The 20,981-nt window shown below is 37.7% G+C and overlaps 1 protein-coding gene across 3 annotated transcripts in view; it reads left to right on the forward strand.

Moving 5' to 3' along the window:
* The window catches only part of CNTN5 (contactin 5), a 579,795-nt gene that overhangs the window by 462,448 nt on the left and 96,366 nt on the right, over positions 1-20,981 (forward strand). The window lies entirely within an intron of this gene.

Raw genomic sequence — 20,981 nt, forward strand, 5'->3', positions numbered from 1 at the left:
AATTCTTGTTGTGCTATATCTACTATACATTTTGTGTTTGAGGATATTAAAAATAGAGATGGAGAATGTCAGAATAGCATAAAATATCAAATGTGCTTATTCATTTGAAATGCTTTTAGTAAAGCGGATTGATGTCTTGATCACATTGGAAGTCCAAGAATAGCTTTAAAATGATTCAGAGATGAAAAATATGATTCCATTATAGGATTTAATTATACAAGTAATTTCTGTACTCGGCAGCATATCTATCTAACAAAATAGGTTTGATTACATAAATTCTGTCCATCTCTGTACATTAAACATAGCTTAAGTACCACAGGTGAAATGCTGGCTCTAATTGCACTTTACATGGTTGTATGTCTGTGCACTGGAATAGTTTTGCCAGCCTGCACGTGGTCTTTACATACATATTGTAATCTTATCTTCTTTCAGGTAATGTATGTGAATGAGCCACTTAAACTGACTGGCATTAGCCAAAAAAATAAAAGCAAGGGCTTTTTATTTATTTGTACAATTCTGATGACAGCACTATAGTGCATCTGTTGCTGTTAGTGACAAAAGTCATTTCATTCAGGTGAAGTTTATTTTTGCCTTATGCCAATTGTTTTCTTCAGAAAAGAAAAAACAGGTAATCTATTAAGCCATATTGGCTATTTGGAGAAAAAATGGGAAGCAACATTGTATAAAACATTTTATTAACAGATATGTATTGTATAACACATATTGACAAGGTATATTACAGCAATTTTTACAAAGAAGCCAATAACAAATATTCTGAGATGGATATTTCTTATGCTATTGCTGCATAGTTTTCACCACATGAATACTCATTTCCCTCATCTCTGCAAAACTTACTGCATCTTCTTAATTACTGCATATAAATCATCTTTTTAGTCCAACACTGGTAAAGCAGTTCGGTATTTACCCCATGTTTATCCAAATATAGTCCAAGTCTGAAATTAAAATATCATAAAAATAAAATCTGGAGCTACATTTTTAGTATTTGCAGCTTTTGAAACTTGTTTATTTTGGCAGAAGCAGGAACACAAAAAGATAAAATAGGGAGATTTAATAGAGTTGATTGAACTCTTTGAAATATTTGGTTTGTGATAAATTAATTTTAAACTATCCAGGAAATCCTTTGTATCATTTAGAGCAATCAGCTTATACCTATTTTTTTGTCTGTCAGACAGTATCTGTTTCAAGAGAACTCTGTTCAGTCTTTATATATGGTATTCACTAAGCAATAATTGTGGAATCTTTTTGAAGAGGAGATGAGGAAGGTTATAATATTTTGATGAGATGTGTGAGAGTTTTCTATGTGTGAGAAAAATCAGCTTTCCTCAGATACGGGTAATACAAATTTCAGCAAAAACCGTTAAGAATTATCATGTGGTGACATTACACAAAAAGGTAACACATAAAAGGTTTTAAAACATCCAAACAAACAAAAACCCACAGTTTAACATTCTGATTAAATAATAAGGAAAGCCAAGAAGAAATCAGTCCAATACAGTTTTGTCTTCTGTAGCTTTTTCCTTTTCCACCAAAGTTTGTGCAAAACATTAGCTATGTTGTGTTTTGCTTTTACTAAGTCTATCTTCCTGGAAAATGAATTTGCCACAGTTAGAGACATCAGTAAAAAAAATAGTCCCAATACCTCTCTGTACAAAATAGGAAAATCCATTTAACTAGTGGGTGTGCTATAATCTATCCCACTTCTTCCAGTCTGTGCTGCCTTCTCAGGTTCCTCCCATAGAATTGATATCTGGTTGAAAAAAAAAAACCTCCGATGACATTTTATTTTGTAATTGAGCAGAAGACTGAGCTTGAGTACAATGTCTGATGATCCCTGCAGTAAGATCTTGACTTTGGTTCATGGAATTTAATGAAGTTTGAAACACTGAAATGTTCCAGATTCATATAAAAGGGTAAAGCCTCTCACTCAGCAGGGCAACTATGGAAAGAGTCATATGAGCACCATCTATTGGCCTGTTTTTACCTATAAATAAATTATCCAACTCAGGGTTTTCATATTCACAATCTATTTGTGCAAGATTTGCTCTTCTTGGTGATCAGTCATTTATAATACATGTCGTTTAATCATAACTATCAGCATTCAAGACAAACATTGTGTGAAAATAAAATCTCTTTCACATCACATTATCTTAATGAGTCATTAATACATTCAAAGATACATTAATTCATTGTTTGTTTAAGCTGAGATGTGAAAATTAATATACTATTATTATGTAGAAGTTTCATAGTTTGGTAGACACACTTAAGCTGCATGTTTTCATTGGTCATTGGACAACAATTAAATTTCTAAAGTATCTTTCCTAACCACATTTCCCTAGTATTTGTAGTTTCATAGTCTGATAGGCTGTGTGTCAGTTATGGCATTCTGTGATAACGTATATTTTGATTATTGATTTGAATGTTGATATTTTTAATCCATAAGAATTTTATAAAGATCTTCAGAATCCTTTAGATGATTAGAAGTTCTAGTTATATAGAGAAATGAATTGCATTTGAATCCAAGTGTGAAAAATCAGGTTATTCTTTGATTTGTATTAAAATGTTTGGCTGGTACTTTGATTTAGGAACTAAACAGAAAGAATTAGATCCTTGTGCAAGAGTACGGTGCAAAACAAACTTTTTTGTGAAGTTTCTAAAACATTTCAGTCAGGCACTTTGTAATCAGTAATTAAACCCTTACTTAGTAGTTCGGTATGAGGTTCTAGGCAAGACCCAGATCCTCACTATTTAAATCAAAGTGCCAGTTAGAAGCCTGTTTGTAGCATAACCTTCTTTAAATTTTTTATAAAGTTAAAAGAATTCAATAAAAATGGTATTTCATCAAATTACTCTGGTAGATACTAAGTCTTATAATAGCAGAATAGACTGAAATCTGACATTGATTACATCAGTATAAATCATGAATAATGCTAATAAAAATGATGATGAGATTCTGGACAAATTTATTTAAAGTAAATTAATTACATTTCTGAATTCAGACTTCTGTAAGCTGCTGGTATTTGAATATTAATTCATTTCTGAAATGGTGTTTCATCACCTTCTTACGCAATCTACATTTCTTGTCTAGATTATCTTCCAGTTGTCCCTCCATCAGTGTGTATCAGCTGACCAAAATGCTGATCAGTTTGAAAGATTTGTACTATAGCAAGTATGGTCAGATAGTGAATTAATATAAACTCTTTTTCCTGCAACACACATGATTCTCCATATTTACAGAACAGAGATGTGACTTATTCATACAAAATTACCCACTATATACTGCTGTTGAGGAAAATTCCTGTCTGCTGCAGAACTCCTGGTATAGCAAAATTCAGATCTTTACCTATCAATAAAATTGTTTAACCAGCATCTCAGATACCTTTTAGCTGCTTATGAATTCACCAGAATTTAATGATTTGAACTCAATTTTAACTGCTGAAGCGACTGAGTTTGGGTTGTTTTTTTTAACATATTTTTGAAAAAAAGTGAGGCTAAAACAAGATATATTTTGAGGAGAAGGGAGATTTTTTTTTGTTTAATTGATGTCTAACATCAAGAAGAGCACCAGAAACCTGCCACTATGAATTGTATCTGGGCTTTATTTTCTTACTGTATTTATACTTTAAAAATAGTAGTGAAAATAAGTAAAAGTAAGATTCCAGAAGAAAAAGAGAGTCTATGTCATCTGTTAGAAGGGACAGGCTACCTGGGGAGATTACAAGGAATTAGCTAAGGTATGCAGGGAGGAAGTTAGGATGTCAAAAGCCCAGCTTGAACTCAGATTGGCCGCTGCAGTAAAAGAGAATAAAAAATCCTTTTATAAATATATCAACAGTAAAAGAAGAACCAAGGGGAATTTTCATCCTATATTTGATGCAGCAGGAAATGTGGCCACTGAGGATAAGAAGAAGGCTGAGGTCCTCAACACCTTCTTTAGATCTGCCTTTAATAGCCAGATCAGTTATTCTCCGGGCATTTTACGCCCTGATCTGGAAGTCTGGGATGATACTCAGAATATATTCCCAGCAATTCAGGTGGAGACAGTTAGAGAGCTCCTCCTCCATCTGGACTGTCACAAGTCCATCAGACCAGATGGCCTACACCCTCAAGTGCTGAGGGAGCTGACAGGGTGATTGCCAAGCCACTCTCTGCCATTTATCAGTGCTCCTCATTAACTGGAGAGGTCCCAGATGATTGGAAGCTTGCCGATGTGACTCACATCTTCAAGAAGGACAACAACAATGATACAGGGAACTACAGGACTGTCAGCCTGACCTCGGTACCGGGGAAAGTCATGGAGCAAATCATCTTGGGTGAGATCACATGGCATGCGTGTGGCATCCAGCGGATCAGGCCCAGCTAGCATGGCTCATGAAAGGCAGGTCGTGCTTGACCAACCTCATCTCCTTCTACGACTAGGTGACCAGACTGGGAAAGGCTATTGATGTAGTCTACTTAGACTTCAGCAAAGCCTTTGACATGGTCTGTCACAGGATTCTCCTGGGGAAACTGGCTGCTCATGGCCTGGACAGGTATACCCTTCTTTGGGTAAGGAACTGGCTAGAGTGCCTTGCCCAACGAGGGCACATTCACAGGGGTGAATGGAGTTAAGTCCAGCTGGTGACCTGTTTCAAGTGGCGTCCCCCAGGGGTCAGTACTAGGGCCTATCTTGTTTGATATCTTTATTGATGATCTTGATGACCTAGAAGAGGGGATTGAGTGCACCCTCCGTAAGTTTGCAGATGACACCAAGTTGGGAGGTAGTGTTGATATGCCTAAGGGTAGGGAGGCCCTTCAGAGGGATCTAGATAAGCTGAAATTGCTGGACTGAGGTGAATGGGATGAGGTTCAACAAGGCCAAGTGCCAGATCCTGCGCTTTGGCCACAATAATCCTATACAGCATTATAGGCTTGGGGATGAGTGGCTGGATGATTGTAAAGAGGAAAGAGACCTGGGAGTGTTGGTTGATGCTCAGCTAAACATGAGCCAACAGTGTGCCCAGGAGACCAAGAGGGCCAACAGCATCCTGGCCTGCATTAGAAATGGTGCGGCCAGCAGGAGCAGGGAGGTGATCGTCCCCCTGTACTCAGCACTGGTGAGGCTGCACCTCGAGTATTGTGTTCAGTTTTGGGCCCCTCACTACAAGAAAGACATTGAGGCCCTGGAGCGTGTCCAGAGAAGGGCAACAAAACTGGTGAGGGGTCTGGAGGTACAAATCCTATGAGGAGTAGCTGAGGGAGCTGGGATTGTTCAGTCTGGAGAAGAGGAGGCTCAGGGGAGACCTCATTGCACTCTACAACTTCCTGAAGGGAGGCTGTGGTGAAGAGGGATATGGTGTCTTCTCCCAGGCAACAAACAGGACTCAGGGAAACAGCGACAAGTTGCACCAGAGGAGGTTTAGGTGAAACATGAGGAAAAACTTTTTCTCTCAGAGAGTGGTCAGGCACTGGAATGGCTGCCCAGGGAGGTGGTGGAGTCGCCATCCCTGGCAGTGTTCAAGAGGCTCCTGGATGAGGAGCTACTACGAGATACAGTTACGTTTGTGGTAGCAATGGTAGTGAGAAGATGGTTGGACTAGATGATCTTACAGGTCATTTCCAACCTTGTGATTCTATGTTTCTTTACTTAGAGAAGTTATCAGGGAGAGAAATTGGGAATGGATGCTAAAGGTGAAAAGAAAATGAAAAAGCAGTCATTCTGTGTTAAAAATTCTTGCTTCTTCTATGGTGTAGAATATATGGAAGAGAAGTCTAAATGCCATGCCAGGTGACTGAAAGCTGCCCTGTGAATAAAACAGAGGTTATCCATAATATTTGGTCTATTCTGCTAGTGGTGATGTGATATTCACTTCCTGTGAGCCTCACTTGATGTCATTGGAACTGATTCACAGCTAAGAGTTCAGTAGTAGCTGTACAGTGAATAACTGAGTAGTGAGTGTTAACAGCAAGTACAGTGAAATTCAGTTTTTAAATATCACAAATAAAATATTATGGAGCTATCAGACACTATACACATAGAGAAATATTAATAAGGCAATTCTGCTTTCATAATCCTATGATATAAAATTTCAGGACATATATTGACCTGTGAAGAACACACAAAGGACTAATCAGAACCAAGTAACAATCTCCATCAGTATGTTCTACCAAAAAGAATAAAACCATTGGAGGAAGCAAAAATTTCAAGCAGTTCATATCATACTTTACAAGAGAATTAACTGAAAATACTAAAATTCTACCTTTACCCAACTTCTCATCATTTTGTGTCATTTCATTTGTATTTCTCAAACAAGCTGCTGTGAACAAAGTCAACGAAAAGAAAGAGAGAGAAGAATGAGATATTTAGACAACCTTGAAAGGTCCTTTCCAACTCTAAGGAATCTATAATTCTATGATCTTGTATTTTGGTACTGAATTCCAAACACTAATACAAGATTGCTACAGGTTGAATAGAAAGAGACAGAGAGAAGCCTGAAATGATTTAATTTTACCAAAGTTCAGGTTAACACTGAAATCTTTCATCTACAGAAGCAGTTGTCCAATTGGCTGTCATATTTTTCTATGCAATTATTGGAAGCGCTTAGAGCATTTAATTTTAAAAATGTCATCATTCAAAACAGAAATGAAAATGGACATTTTTATATTCTTCTGGTCTTTTATACTCTTTCATTTTCAGTTTTGACAGGTTCTTATTACAGTTCTATTTTTTTTTTTTTTTTTTTTACTATATTTAAGGGTCTGTCAATATATCCATTGTAAGTTTCCTATTTTTAACAAATTTATAGTGCAATTGTTAGAGGAAAAAGGAGTAAAAGAAGGAATAATATTTAAAGAAGGAAAGAAGAAGAATTTCAGATGTGAAACAAGACCAAGTGAAAAAGATTTTTGTTTGTAGATGAAATTTATATTTAATTTTAATTTTATTTTCACTTTTGTGGTAACATTCCAAAAGAATTCCAGTTCCATCTAACTGTGAAATGTTACTTCACTTTAAACTGAACTATGTGCTCTGTGATGGCAAAATATAGTGCGTATGTAAAAAGGTTGGAAAATTATTCTGAACTACAATTTTCAGTTTGTCAATTGAACCCGAAAAGGCATTGACCTATATCTGGCACAAACTTCTCTGCATCTGTATGATACCTCACACAGACACCACAGGATCACAGTCCTCCACTTTTTGATGAAAATGCCACTTTTCTTTTTTCCTTTGTTAGTATGATTTTCAAATTTAATCCAGTTCTTATTAGCAGGATATTGTGCAGTTTGGTAATTTTACTTTTTATCTCCAGCTAAATATGCAAAGAAAAAGTCTATGTATGAGTTTCAATTGATTTGGCAAATAGTGTTTTCCACAGGTTACCAAATCAATTCAGTGGTTATAAACATCCAACTCTTTTCCAGTAATGATAACCAGGAGAACAGTTTCTGTTAACACAGAATCACAGAATGGCCAGGGTTGGAAGGGACCTCAAGGATCATGAATCTCCAACCCCCTGCCACAGGCAGGGCCACCAACCTCCACATTTAATGCTAAATCAGGCTGCCCAGGGCCCCATCCAACCTGGCGTTGAACACCTCCAAGGACGGGGCATCCACAACCTCTCTGGGCAGCCTGTTCCAGCACCTCACCACTCTCTGGGTAAAGAATTTCCCAATTTCCCTATTATTTCTCAATAATATTGTATTGAAGATGATTCTATTAAGTTATTTAGGCTGACTATTTTTAGGGAAATGCTGTTGGATTCCAATACAAAAATTGCATGTTTGATTATTACAGTGCATTGAAGCAAATATTATTTTAGAACAAGATCCTCTTCCTCAGTAGTTGAGTCAATGTTTGAAGAAATATCCCACTGTCTCCTACCAAGACGCAGTTCAAAGGGGATATAACTGTGTAAAACCAGACTTGAGGTTCCTTTGGGGTGCCCTACAGCTTCCCTCCCTGGCCTTGAGCTGCTGTGTCAGCTGAGGGCAAGACTCCCTCTGCAATATCCATCAGGTACATGTGGGTATTTTAAACTTCTTCAAACACCTGTAGGGGAAATAGACACTAAAACTTTGGGAGTTGAGAGCCACCTGGCAAAACTTGTCATTTCAGTACTTCTGTACAATTGCTTTTCTTTATATTTTATCAGTTAGTGAACTGCAGGTTTATCCCATAGCTTTGCACAAAAGGAAAAGCTGAATAACCTTTTAAGTTGCTAATCATCAAAATTTATTTTGTCTATTATGTATCTTTTAATACCTTCTTACACAACTCAACTAATTATAAGTTAATAGTTCAAAACTTAACTAGCGTTCATTTTTTCTGCTGTTATAAATGATTGCCTGTTTGTGCACTACATATGCAGAATGACAAGTCATCAGTTGCTTAATGGTTTTTCTTTGCTTAAGGCTCTTTAGACTATGACTTTCAGCATAATTTATCCTTAGTAGAAACAGCATCTAAAATTCTTGGGAATTTAAACACTTAACTTCGTGTCACCAGCTGATCCTCAGATTCCCGTGGCACTTTAATGATCAGGAAGTAGTGAAGAGAGAAAATGAGAGACATTAAGAAAGGGAACTTCAAGACAAGTCATAACTTCCTGTGAGAGTTCTGCAAGTCACTTCTTTCAACTTTTTGCATAAATCATGGTCTAATTTAGCTGTGGCAGGCTCATAATGGGAATTAGAGATCTGGTTATAGAGTAGAGAAGGGAAACAATGGAACCTTGACTAAATAGTGAAAACAAAAATCTTTTTACAAAAAAAAAAAAAAAAAAAAAAAAAAAAAAGCTCCTCATTCAAAACTCATACTGTTTCACTTACTAATTGACAATCTTGTACAATACCAGTTTTGATAATACAGTGATTTTGGTCATCCTCCTAAATAGCTTTATTTTAATGTAAAATCCCCGGTGATCTCACCCATTAAAGAGAAGATAATTATACTACTCAAGGAAACCAGCAACCTCAATTTCTTTGGAAGAAAAGTCAGAAGATTGTAAGGATCTCAATTTATCAGAATTTCCAAAATACCAAAATAGGCAGAGAACTTGAGTAAAGAAACAAGCTGGAGTCCATCATGCCTGGAACATTTCCTGCTTTGTGGAACCTCAGGCAAGGGAACCTCAGGCAAGAAATGCATTTCTCTTTCTGTGGGTGCAATTTGTTCTGGTTCCTGTGACAAAGTTACACTGCTAGATTTCCCTTCTCATCTTGGACCTCTTGTTTTATAATGGACAGATTTAGGGATTTCATCCACTTGATAATAGTCCCCTTTAGTTTACCAGGGCTATTTTTCTATCAGATTGTTTCCTTAGTTGGCTGGTCATGAAGAAGTAGAAATGCTTGTGCCAGAGCTGCTCAGGAGGGATGAGAGCAAATAGTCATGGAACAAAACTAGTTCTCATAGCATAGGAGTGTCCAGGATAGCACACAACGTATCTCATGCTTTCTTGCCTGTATATGCTGCACACTAATTAGGGCAGATAATTTATCTACACAAGTAAATTAAAAGCAGTCTAGTAATCTTGGTGGGAATTGCATGAAGATGCAATCAGCTATGCTGTTAAGCAGTTAGTCCCTGGCTTAATATTAGCCTGCACAAAATAACTGTCCCTAAGTAGTCCTTCCATTTTAGGAGCGCAGATCAAAAGATATTCTTGCTAGGCTGTCCATGTTCTGCTGCTATGTTTTACAGACTAACAGCATCTAATAGGATGGAAACAGTTTTGTGATCACTGAAACCTCGGATGAGGTTTAACAAAAGCAAGTGTAAAGTCTTGCATCTGAGGAGGAATAATTCCATGCACCAGTACAGGTTGGGGGATGACCTGCTGGAGGGGAGCTCTGCAGAAAGGGACCTGGGTGTCCTGGTGGATGACAGGTTGGCCATGAGCCAGCAGTGTGCCCTTGAGGCCAAAAAGGCTAATGGCTTACTGGGGTGCATTAAAAAGAGTGTGGCCAGCAGGTCAAAGGAAGTGATCCTCCCCCTCTACTCTGCCCTGGTAAGACCTCATTTGGAGTACTGCGTCCAGTTCTGGGCTCCCCAGTACAAAAAAGACAGGGATCTCTTGGAAAGAGTCCAGCGGAGGGCCACAAAGATGGTGAAGGGCCTGGAGCATCTCTCCTATGAGGAAAGGCTGAGTGAACTGGGTCTGTTCAGCCTTGAGAAAAGAAGACTGAGAGGGGACCTGATCCAGGTCTATAAATATCTAAGGTGTGGGGGCCAGAATGGCGAGGCCAGACCGTTTTCAGTGGTGAGTGGAGACAGGACAAGGGGAAACAGCTGGAAACTGCAGAATAGGAAGTTCTGCACAAATGTGCGCAAGAACTTCTTTACAGTGAGGTGACGGAGCACTGGAACAGGCTGCCCAGGGAGGTGGTGGAGTCTCCTTCTCTGGAGGTGTTCAAGACCTGCCTGGATGCCTACCTGTGTGACCTGCTGTAGGGAACCTGCTTTGGCAGGGGGTTGGACTCGATGATCTCTGGAGGTCCCTTCCAACCCCTACAATTCTGTGATTCTGTGAAATAAGTATATGGAAAGCATATGCCTAATTATTTCTCCAATAGAGAAAAAACTGCTGTTTAGTTGTGCACATATAAGAATCTTATCCAGAATATCTGAGGCATTATATAAACTGAAATAATGACAATATAAATAATAATTGCTGTGATTCAGTAACATGTTACCACACAGCCATAAACTGTCTGTAGACACAGCTCTGGTTTTTAAATTGTGAATTCATAATGTTAAAGAAGACATTCCCAGAGCATGTTGGGAAATTAGTAAAATGAACCCAGATTGTTTTGATTAAGAAACCTTGTTAAGTTCCAAAATAATATTATAATAGTTGAGTACATATTTTTCTTTATAGTGCTGTACACTGCTGAAGTACACTGTAAGTGTTGTTCAACATGTCGTTAGATCTACTAGTCAGACCCACGATGTTTGTGGTAACTATAGATAAATATTTTGTATTCACAGTCTGATAAAATTCATTTTGAACCACAAAGCCATCTTTCCAAGGAATATTCTTCCTCATCTGTCATAATTCATGATAAGCTAGTATGCCTTTTTAACACATTGTCACTTATTGCATCAAGATTCATTGACATTTGCTGTAAAAACCTTATATACTGAATTAAATTTAATATTAAATTTCAATATTTCAAAAGAATTTGTGATGCATTTTGTATTTACTCTGTCATCATATTCTGACTGTATGTCCATCTTGAAAATTCATGGGCTGTCACTATTTATAGGTTAATTTTTTTTCCAGAGAACAGAAGTCTAAGCATATCATTTAAAACTTAAATATATTTGCTGAAAATTAAATTGTAGAAAATATCTGATGCAAGCATTGTCATGTCTAGAAGATAAATATGGTATAAACTTGTATTCTAATGAAATTTGTAACAAATTAGAATGGTCTCTGTCTAGAAAACAGTAGATTACATTTAACTCATATATTAAAGATAAAAAAATAATGAACATCTCAATATCAAAAGAATTTCAGACTTCTGTTCAACCCTATTTATCAATTTCAGAAACCAGAAATTTACTATCCAAACATTAATCTCAGCAGCTAATTTCTAAACCATCTATGGCAATGCAACTATATCAGACCCAACATGAAGGACATTTTATGTCAAAAAAGGGCACATTTGTCTTGTTTACACTTCTGTGTATTTGCATGCACTATAGCACAACTATCTTTTGAGTTGTCAAGGTTGAGATGTGCTTTGTATTGAACCTATTAGATGTTAAACTCTACCTGAAAATTTTCTATCAATTATCTATAAGAAAAACAAAGGCATTCATTTCAATTACTATCACATATAAGTATCACATTATTTCTGATTATGACTTGCATCCTCATATTAAGCACTGTCAATACCATTTTCTCTTTGATCAAGGTGTTAAATTAAAATAACTTTAAATATTTTTTCCTAATAAATGATAGGGAGGAGAAAAGAAATTCAAAATAGAACATTTTTGAAGAAAATAACAGAAATGACCCATCACAACTTGTAAACTGTTGATCTATTTAAAGTAGTGAAACAAACTATTTCTAATATGATCTAGTGCAAAATATCAATTTTCTCATGGCAAATTGCTCACAATAGTGAGCATATGATTCTACTGAAAATATGATTCTATTGAACTTAGTAACTTCTATGGAAGTATTTTCTATGAAGGTTGCTCCAAAAGCAATGCTTCCTATTTCATTACATCAGAAGCAGATGGTGGTGATACAGCAGTAAAGGTATAACCTTCCCACCAATATTTTTTTGCCATGTGAGAGACAGCAGAAGAGGGGCAGTCTGACAGAATAGCATCAGACGTGGAAGTGTGTATGAGACAAAGATGTGAAATTTAATTCCTCCATGCTGAAAAAATGGCGCATGTTGATGTACGCTGGTTGGATGTTTATGGAGACCACTGAGGATGTGCATGTAAGCAAACTGAGGCAGTGCATTGTGGTGTAATTCAGCAGTGACAACAGCACCATGAAAGACAAGCCACTTTCCAGGGGGCCACACAGATATTTATGAGTGCAGCATGCAAGCTCTTGTTCATTGATAGTGAAAATGCATGACTAATGATAACTATGCTGAAAAATAGTGTTTTGTAGCAGAGAATTTACTCAGTATTGAATAGTGTCATTGTGCTCTTTGTGTCTGTTGTATTTCCATGAAAATGAGTAAGAGACATCAGTTTCGGAGCAACCTATTTGTATACATTTTTGTGATTCCTGAATTTTTCATGTTCCTTTCAGTGTCTGTACATAAGCAAGTAAATAGAGAGAACACCAGAAATAAAAGAATAATACTCTAATGCACACAGCAAGGCTAAAAACATAACAAGACTTCTATTTATTAAACCTGCCTTGATAAAAAAGAGAACATTTTAGTAAGAACAAACTGAAGAATTTCATATTTGTGAAGAATTTGAATGAGCATCCCTAAACCTTACCTTTCCCTTCCACATTCCTTTTGCAATTTTTTTACTTCTGTAGTTTCTGTTTGTGAACTTTAATTACTAACATCCAAGATAATCATTATGCCATTTTAATCAGATTTTATAAAGCAAAAATCAGCTGCAGTTTTAATATCTGCACCACTTCACTGGGTCTAATCACAGAATCATAGAATCACTTAGGTTGGAAAAGACCTTAAAGATCATCAAGTCCAACCATAACCTAACCAAACCACTCTAACAAACCTCTGCTAAATTGTGTCCCTGAGCACCACATACAAATAGCTTTAAACACATCCATGGATGGTGATTCAACCACCCCAGCGGGGCCTATTCCAGTGCTTAATAACACTTTCAGTAAAGAAGATTTTCCTGATATCCAACTTAGACATACCCTGGCCATTTCCCCTCATCCTGTCACCTGTCACCAGCGAGAAGAGACCAAATCTGCTCTTGCTATAAGCACCTTTCAGATACTGGAAGAGAGCAATAAGGTCTCCCCTCAGCCTCCTTTTCTCCAGACTAAACAGTCCCCATTCCTTCAGTTGCTCCTCATAGGGCACATTCTCCAAGCCGTTCACAAGCCTTGTTGATCTTCTTTGGACCTGCTCCAGCACCTTGGTGTCCTTTCGGTACTGAGGTGCCCAAAACTGAACACAGGACTTGAGCTGAGGCCTCACCAATGCTGAGTACGGGGGCAGGATGACTTCCCTAGTCCTGCTCACCACATCATTCCTGATGCAAGCCAGGATGCCATTGGTCTTTTTGGCCACCTGTGCACACTGCTGGCTCATATTTTTAGCCAACTGTCCATCAGTACACCAAGGTCCCTTTCCATCAGGCAGCTTTCCAGCCACTCCTCCCTAAGCCTGTGTGGTTGTTACTACTAAAATGCAGAACCTGTCACTTGGCCTTATTGAAGCTCACACAGATTACCTTGGCCCATCGATCCAGTCTATCCAGGTCCCTCTTTAGTGCCTTTCTGCCCTCTTGGCAGATCAACACTCCCTCCCAACTTGGTGTCATCTGCAAACTAACTGAGGGTGCACTCAATCCCCTCATCAAGATCATTAATAAAGATGTTAAGTAGAAGCAGCCACAGTACCAAGCCCTGGGAGAAACCACTCGCGACCAGCGGACAACTGGATTTAACTCCATTGATCACAACTCTTTGAGCCCATCCAGCCAGCCAGTGTTTCACCCAGCAGAGCTTACACCCATCCAAACCACGGGCAGCCAGCTTCTCCATGAGAATGTTGTGGGAGACAGGGTCAAAGGCTTTACTGAAATCCAGGCAGACATTGACAGCCTTACCTTCATCCACTAACCAGGTCACCAGGTTTGTTAAACAGGATCTACCATTCATAAACCCATGCTGACCAGGACTGATCCCCTGATTGACCTTTAACTGGTCCATGATGGTTCCTGAGAATATCCGTTCCATAACCTTCCCTGGCACCAAGGTGAGACTGATAGATCTGTAGCTACCAGAATCATCTTTCCAGCCCTTTTTGAAGATGAGCATCACATTTGCCAGTCTGCAGTCTAGGGTGCAGTCCATCCAGCCTCATGGACTTGGGAGCATCCGGCTTTCAGAGGAGGTCCAAAACCATTTCATCATGGATTATGCAGGACCTATTCTGGAAGGAAAAAAAAAAAAAAAAAAAAAAAAGCATGCAAGCACACAAGCATGCCCACACAGCCTATTCTCTTCCCCCTCCCTATAATATACTAGGTTTTTTTTCTTCCTTCTAATATGATAGCCTGCCATCTCTGTATACAGTCATAATATCGTTTTAAATTATGCTCATTGGGTATTAGCGGTATTAGCCTATGTTCAGAGCAGATCTAATCAACTTAAAGCTGGAAAATGTATTGATTTAAGTTACACAATAGTGTCATTAAATTAACTATGCTAAAGCCATTGAAACTTGATTTCATTTCCTTCAGACTAAAAATGTACAGCTTCTAGTTGAAAATTCTGGAAGATGTATGAAGGAAGTGTATTATTTTCATATATAGTGACTTAAAGTGTCTTTCTTATATAGTCATGATGCATAAAACCTTATTACATAGTCTAAAGTCTCTGGAAAGTTATAATGGTATTGTAACAATATAACGAGGTGATATGGTATGATAGGAATATGATTATATAGGAATTAGCAAATTCATCTTCTGAAGTTTTTAAATGCTTGATCTTGTTCTCAAAAAGCTTTCATTTTTACATACTTCTCAAAAGAAAGAAGAAAAGAAAGAACTTCCATTTCTGCTTTTTCCTATTTATATGGAAACTATCCTCTTTGGGGCTTGGACTCGATCTCTGGAGGTCCCTTCCAACTTCTACAATTCTGTGATTCTGTGATTTAGCTTTTTCAAATCCATGACTCACTGATTCTTCAGCCAGAACAGCTATCAATAGCAGAAGGAACCTTTATGTTTCTCTTCTAGACTCATAGAATCATAGAATCACCAAGGTTGGAAAAGACCTCAAAGATCATCCAGTCCAATTGTCCTCTTATCACCAATATTTCACACTAAGCCACGTCCCTCAGAACAACATATAAACGTTTGTCAAACACACTCACTCCTGTATGTCAACAATCTCGTAGGGATTGATCCAAGATCTAGGGACACTCCAGATGCCTAAAGATGTGTGTTTTCGGTCTTCCTATCTTGAAAGTCTACATCTACCGTTCCCTTAAGTCTACTGTCTAGCTTTCCCTCCTTCCTTGTTGACATAGTTTGGGAGTTTGTCTCTTCAGAGAGACAAGAGAGAATATCCTGTCGGTCTGTCTACTCTGCCAATTTTCTCACAGTTTACCTGTAGGCACTGCTACACTAATTTCCACGTCTCTGTTAGCTCTCCTCCAGCCTGGAATTTGAATGTTTGCTCCCCAGTCTCCAGCTGCAGAGATGTTTGAGTCCATTCTTGGGAGTAGTTAAATGAAGACAGAAGGTGCAGACAACGTAATTAGGAAATAGACAACAGAAATCTCCTTCTGGTAGAAAAATAGCCTCAAAATCTAACCCTCATTACCAACAGCAAGACACCAAAAGTTACCAGAAAAAAAGTTGTGAACTGTAGCAATAACAGCTAGATCTCAATGCTTTGGAAAATGTATTTCTTCTCTAGTTGATTATTCAGTATTTTATATTTCTTTCATCTTTCATGGAAATATTTTCTTAACTCCTTTTCTCAAAAATTTCCTGATCACTCATACTCATAAGCTCATACTTTTAAGGAAAAGGTGAGTTAAAAAACAAATTCACCTTTTGAAATTATTCCCCAGCATAAGTAGACTAAGATTTTGGAACGTTTTCATTAGGCAAGAGAGGAAATAAACTCTTTTACTGTAAAGCAAGCAATAGCTCACTGCCAGAAATGTTTTAGATTTGGTAAGTATTTGACCTGAAGCTAGAATGTGGATCAGGTAGGATATGGACATGGACAAAGTTCTGTGCAGAGACATAGCTGTCATCACAGGACGTGAAAAGAGTATGGCAAAATTGGCTGAAGGACTTCAAACCTTCCAGTACAACCACAGAGTGGCCTGGGTTGGAAAGAACCATATGATCATCTAGTTTCGACTCCCCTAGTGGGTGCAGAGTCACCAACCACCAGACCAGACTGCCCAGAGCCACATCCAGCCTGGCCTTGAGTGCCTCCAGGGATGGAGACAACAACAGTGATATTAAATATGCTGGATTTCCCCCTTCAAACACGGTTTAATAATTACTGACTCAGTTGTGACTGAGATGTGGTTCCTTTTGCTTTTCTCCATCCTCAGATTTTTTCTTTTCCACATAAGACTTAGATTTTGATGAACAACATTTTCTGGATTTTGAAAACACTATTCTGAGGATCTATTCATCTAATTGAAGAACCTCCTTGTTTCTGCTTTTCTCCTCATTCTGATTTGTTGCATGTGTAAACTCCAAACAATCCAACAACTCCGTAATGGAAATTACAAGACGGCTTTTTTTTTTTTTCCCCCCAGGTAAAAATAGAGGGAAGTGAGAAGTTCTCTGTTTACATGGCCTTGAATACATCATAATAAGATATGGTTTTTTTGCACCATGAGTTTTTACTTTTAATGGCAATTAGCCATAAGAAGCACCATATGGTTATCTCCATATTAAATCTTTCAGAAGAGAAGTAGTGCTTGTGAAGTATTAAGTTTCATCAATAATTAAGTGTAGCATTCAAAAAGGTATATCAATTTACATTTTTAATCACAATATTCCCCTTACTGGCTTTAAATCATTTTCTCAGTCTTTCAAATTCACATGCAAAACACAAAATATAATTGTAGCTGTGTTATATTTTAGGGGTGATTTTTATTCTGTGCCCTTTCTCAGAATTAAGGCCAATGCAATAATTCACTGCTGTCCACTGAGTACCTTCTCAGGGACAACATACATCCCATTTGATAGTCATTCATAAATAGAAGTTCCTAACCTCTAGTGTCAGTTTGAAAGACTCATGAGGTTCAGTCTGTTCAATTTAAATGTGTGTGCTTTTTTCTTAAGGATAAAGTTTCCATGTGATGTTTGAATTCTGCATTATGGCTCCACTGCGCTTTTGTGTGACATTCAGGTAAAATCACATCTAAGAAAGCATAATCCAGATTTTTTATTGAAAAGAATCCCTTGTGTCTCATACATACTATTATAAAAAGAAATCCTTACAACTATATCAGTAAATGAAGTGTTATTTATTAGAAGGCAATTCTTTAGCAAGACATTCCTTATTCTTCTGTATGTAATCTGTCCCATGTTATCAATAAAAAAATTGTCACTGCATGTTGAAATAAACTAATTCAAACACTAATTCAACAGGACCATAGAATGTAGAAGGCCCTGTGATAAAACTGATTGTACACTGGTCCATTAGGTGATTCAAATAAATCACCTAAGGAACAGGTATCCTAGGAGCAGTATAAGGATACTGCTAGTCTGTGTAGGGAGGAGGTCAGGAAGGCCAAGGACGAAGTAAAGTGAGACTTGCAAAGGGCACTAAGAACAAGAAAGGTTTCTAGAGATGTTCCAGTAAAGAATATCTAAGAACGTATACCCCCCCTAGCTCACAATACAGGCAAGGCTAGTAGCAAGTAGGAGGCTGAGGTACCCAACAACTTTTTAACTCAGTCATCACTGGCAACTGCTCTTCAAGCACCCTTCAAATGGATGAGTTGGCAAGTGGGCACTAGGGAAGCAATACCTCTACTCCTGTAAGCAAAGATCAGATTCACAACTGCCTGAAGAGCTTGAACATCCAGAACTCTACAGATCCCAATGAGGTGCATTCCAGTACGGACTGGTTGTTGTAGTCCACTCTCAACGATATCTGAAAAGTCACGGCAGTCAAGTGAAGTCTGATAGGAACAATGTACAGTTAATTATACAATTAACAGAGTAGCATGTTTAGGTTGGTATTTTACAGGGTGTATAACTAGAAGGATTATTATGATAGAAAGTGATAATAAATAAATAATAATAAAAAAAAGCTCACTCATGTCCTAGGCTCAGAGAAAAACTCCAAAGGAAGCAATCTGCAGAAAGAAAGTCTTCCACTGTGGCAGTCAGCCCTTAAATAGAGTCTAGGAGAGGTGGAGCTGGGCTCCACCCCTTCCAGTCATACAGGTGAATTGCCTTCACCTGTGCTTCCATAGCTGACTCAGTGCTTGTCTCAGTGATCAGTCAGTGGTTCAGGCTGTGATTCAACAGTTCCCATACACTCCACCCCCTCATGGCATGAATCAATGATCGAGTTTACTAGAGGGTGAGTCTTCCCTAATTACAGAGATCCAACACTTATACAATTTCCCATTGCAATGTATGTTGACACAATTTAAGATGAGTGATGATTGGTTTGTGGTTGAAGTTCATGTTCTCTCACGGGCCAGTGCTCAAAGGTGTTACTGGAGGCATGTAATCGTGTGGTGCAGGTCCATCCTATGCTCCATCAGTCCCACGTAGACTATTACTGGATGTTGCACATGATTTCACAGCAACACTGGAATGCTATGATGGCATTCATTCCTTTTGGTGATTCTAGAGGCTCAAAGACTCAGAGGGAGTAATACAGATGTTTTCAGAGTCTCAGTCCTTAGTTGTTTTTCTTTTCAGGAGAAGTATGGAATATCCCCTAGTTGTACTTATAGTTAAATTCCCAGCAAAGTGAGATCTGCTGAGAAAAACCTCATATTTTTCAAAAAAAAAAAAAAAAAAAAAATTGTCAGCTTCTTTATTTTTAAAAGAAGAGTCATATATAGAGATTTCTAACATATGCTGGCAGGTTGTCTGACCTTCCATTAAACTAATGGTACAGAAATGGTACAGAAAGCCAAAGGTTTAGAAATGTACGCTCGCTACTTCATACCATTTCTGTCAGAGCCACACAGAGTTTAAGCTGTGAGCCGTAATGGTGTTCTGCAGGTTGCCAACACAACAGTTTCCAAATATCACTACCCAAAATTATTTCATGAAAATACAACTAGAGTTTATCAGAAAAAAATATAAAATCGTAGGTCAACTGGACAAACTTTTTTAGTGTGACTTATATTTTATTATAATTGTTGAGAATATATACTAAATAACACCACTGTCAATAAAAATCAGAAATTAAAAACAATTGCTACAGTTATCATCTGGATTCACCAACTGCTTCTTATTATCAGAGTCTCAACTGATGAATTTGAACAAATGAGCTCTATGAAGCTTATTATTTTAAAATATCATGTCTAATATTTTCAGTACTTAAGAATAATCATAATGTAACATTATCTATTAAATTTCTCACTCTTGTAAAGTTCCCAACAGTTCCTAAAACACCAGTCTGCACTGTGTCATGAAAGCAGTAACAAAAGATCCACTTACAGTACAAGAATGACTATGCAGACAGACCTACTTGGGAAATACCTGGCTTAGGGAACTGCGAAAGGGAGACAAATCACTGGGGATATGTTGAAATGGAAATACACTCAGAACAGTCTTCAGAGAAAACTATGTTAAAATTCTCCTTAACCCTTACGGGAAAGATAAAAAAAAATGAGGCGGATGTTTTCCCAAGGTAAAGTATCAGAACTATATTAGTAATTATGTATTAAAAATGTCTGAATAATAAAGGGAAAATTTTGATGGCAAAATTGGTATCATTATTTAAATTAGCCAAGCCTTCATTCTGTTACAGTTTAAAAACAGAAGCATGTGGAACATTTAACTGGTAATATCACAAACAGAAAAGTTAACATTTGCACTTTCACAATACACATGCACATTTCAAACAAAAAGGGTAGGGGAAAAGGTTAAAAGAACTCTGTGATTCAGCATTGCTCATGCAACAGAAAAGTGCTTTTCAGAGTGCAAGAAGACAGGAAAATATATGCTGCTCTAATGCTCTTGATTCTAGGCATCAGAAGAATTCAGTTTCTTTTCTCTTAAAATGCTGAGAATAAGAACATCTTATTCTAGACTGTAGCTTAATGTTCTTTAGTGTGATCTTGAAACCTTTCTAGGAGAAATGAAACACCTGCTGCACTTCTAATACACATACTGAAAGTTCAGGAATGTCTCTGCAGCTGCTGTCATCCTCACAGCAGGGTGATTGAAGGATGAGTATTGATGACACGGGTTGTTAACAGCACTCTGCGGAGCTCTGAAGTAGATTGCTCTGCAGTATTACTATCTGTGTATGTTAGGTTGGATTTTGCACTTAGCAACTGGAGGGTGTTGATCAATAGCAAGAAGCCTACATGAGGGACTTTGTGGAAAGGCATTAAACTCACTGAAGCAACTAAAAGAAGTTTCAAGGAGTCATGATGGATTACAGGCTGCTGCTCTTGCCGCATTCTCAATAGTAAACTGACTGTGAGCAAAGAACTGCCATCAAAGAAGGCCAAAATGAACATCAGTTAAAATATTGCAAACTGACAGCTTTTTCATTTCATGGGAAATATTATATATTCCCATTAAAAGATTCAGAAGCTTAGCC

This window comes from Tympanuchus pallidicinctus, unplaced genomic scaffold, assembly GCF_026119805.1.
Source record: "Tympanuchus pallidicinctus isolate F22 unplaced genomic scaffold, pur_lepc_1.0 scaffold11, whole genome shotgun sequence".
Taxonomy (NCBI): Eukaryota; Metazoa; Chordata; class Aves; order Galliformes; family Phasianidae; genus Tympanuchus; species Tympanuchus pallidicinctus.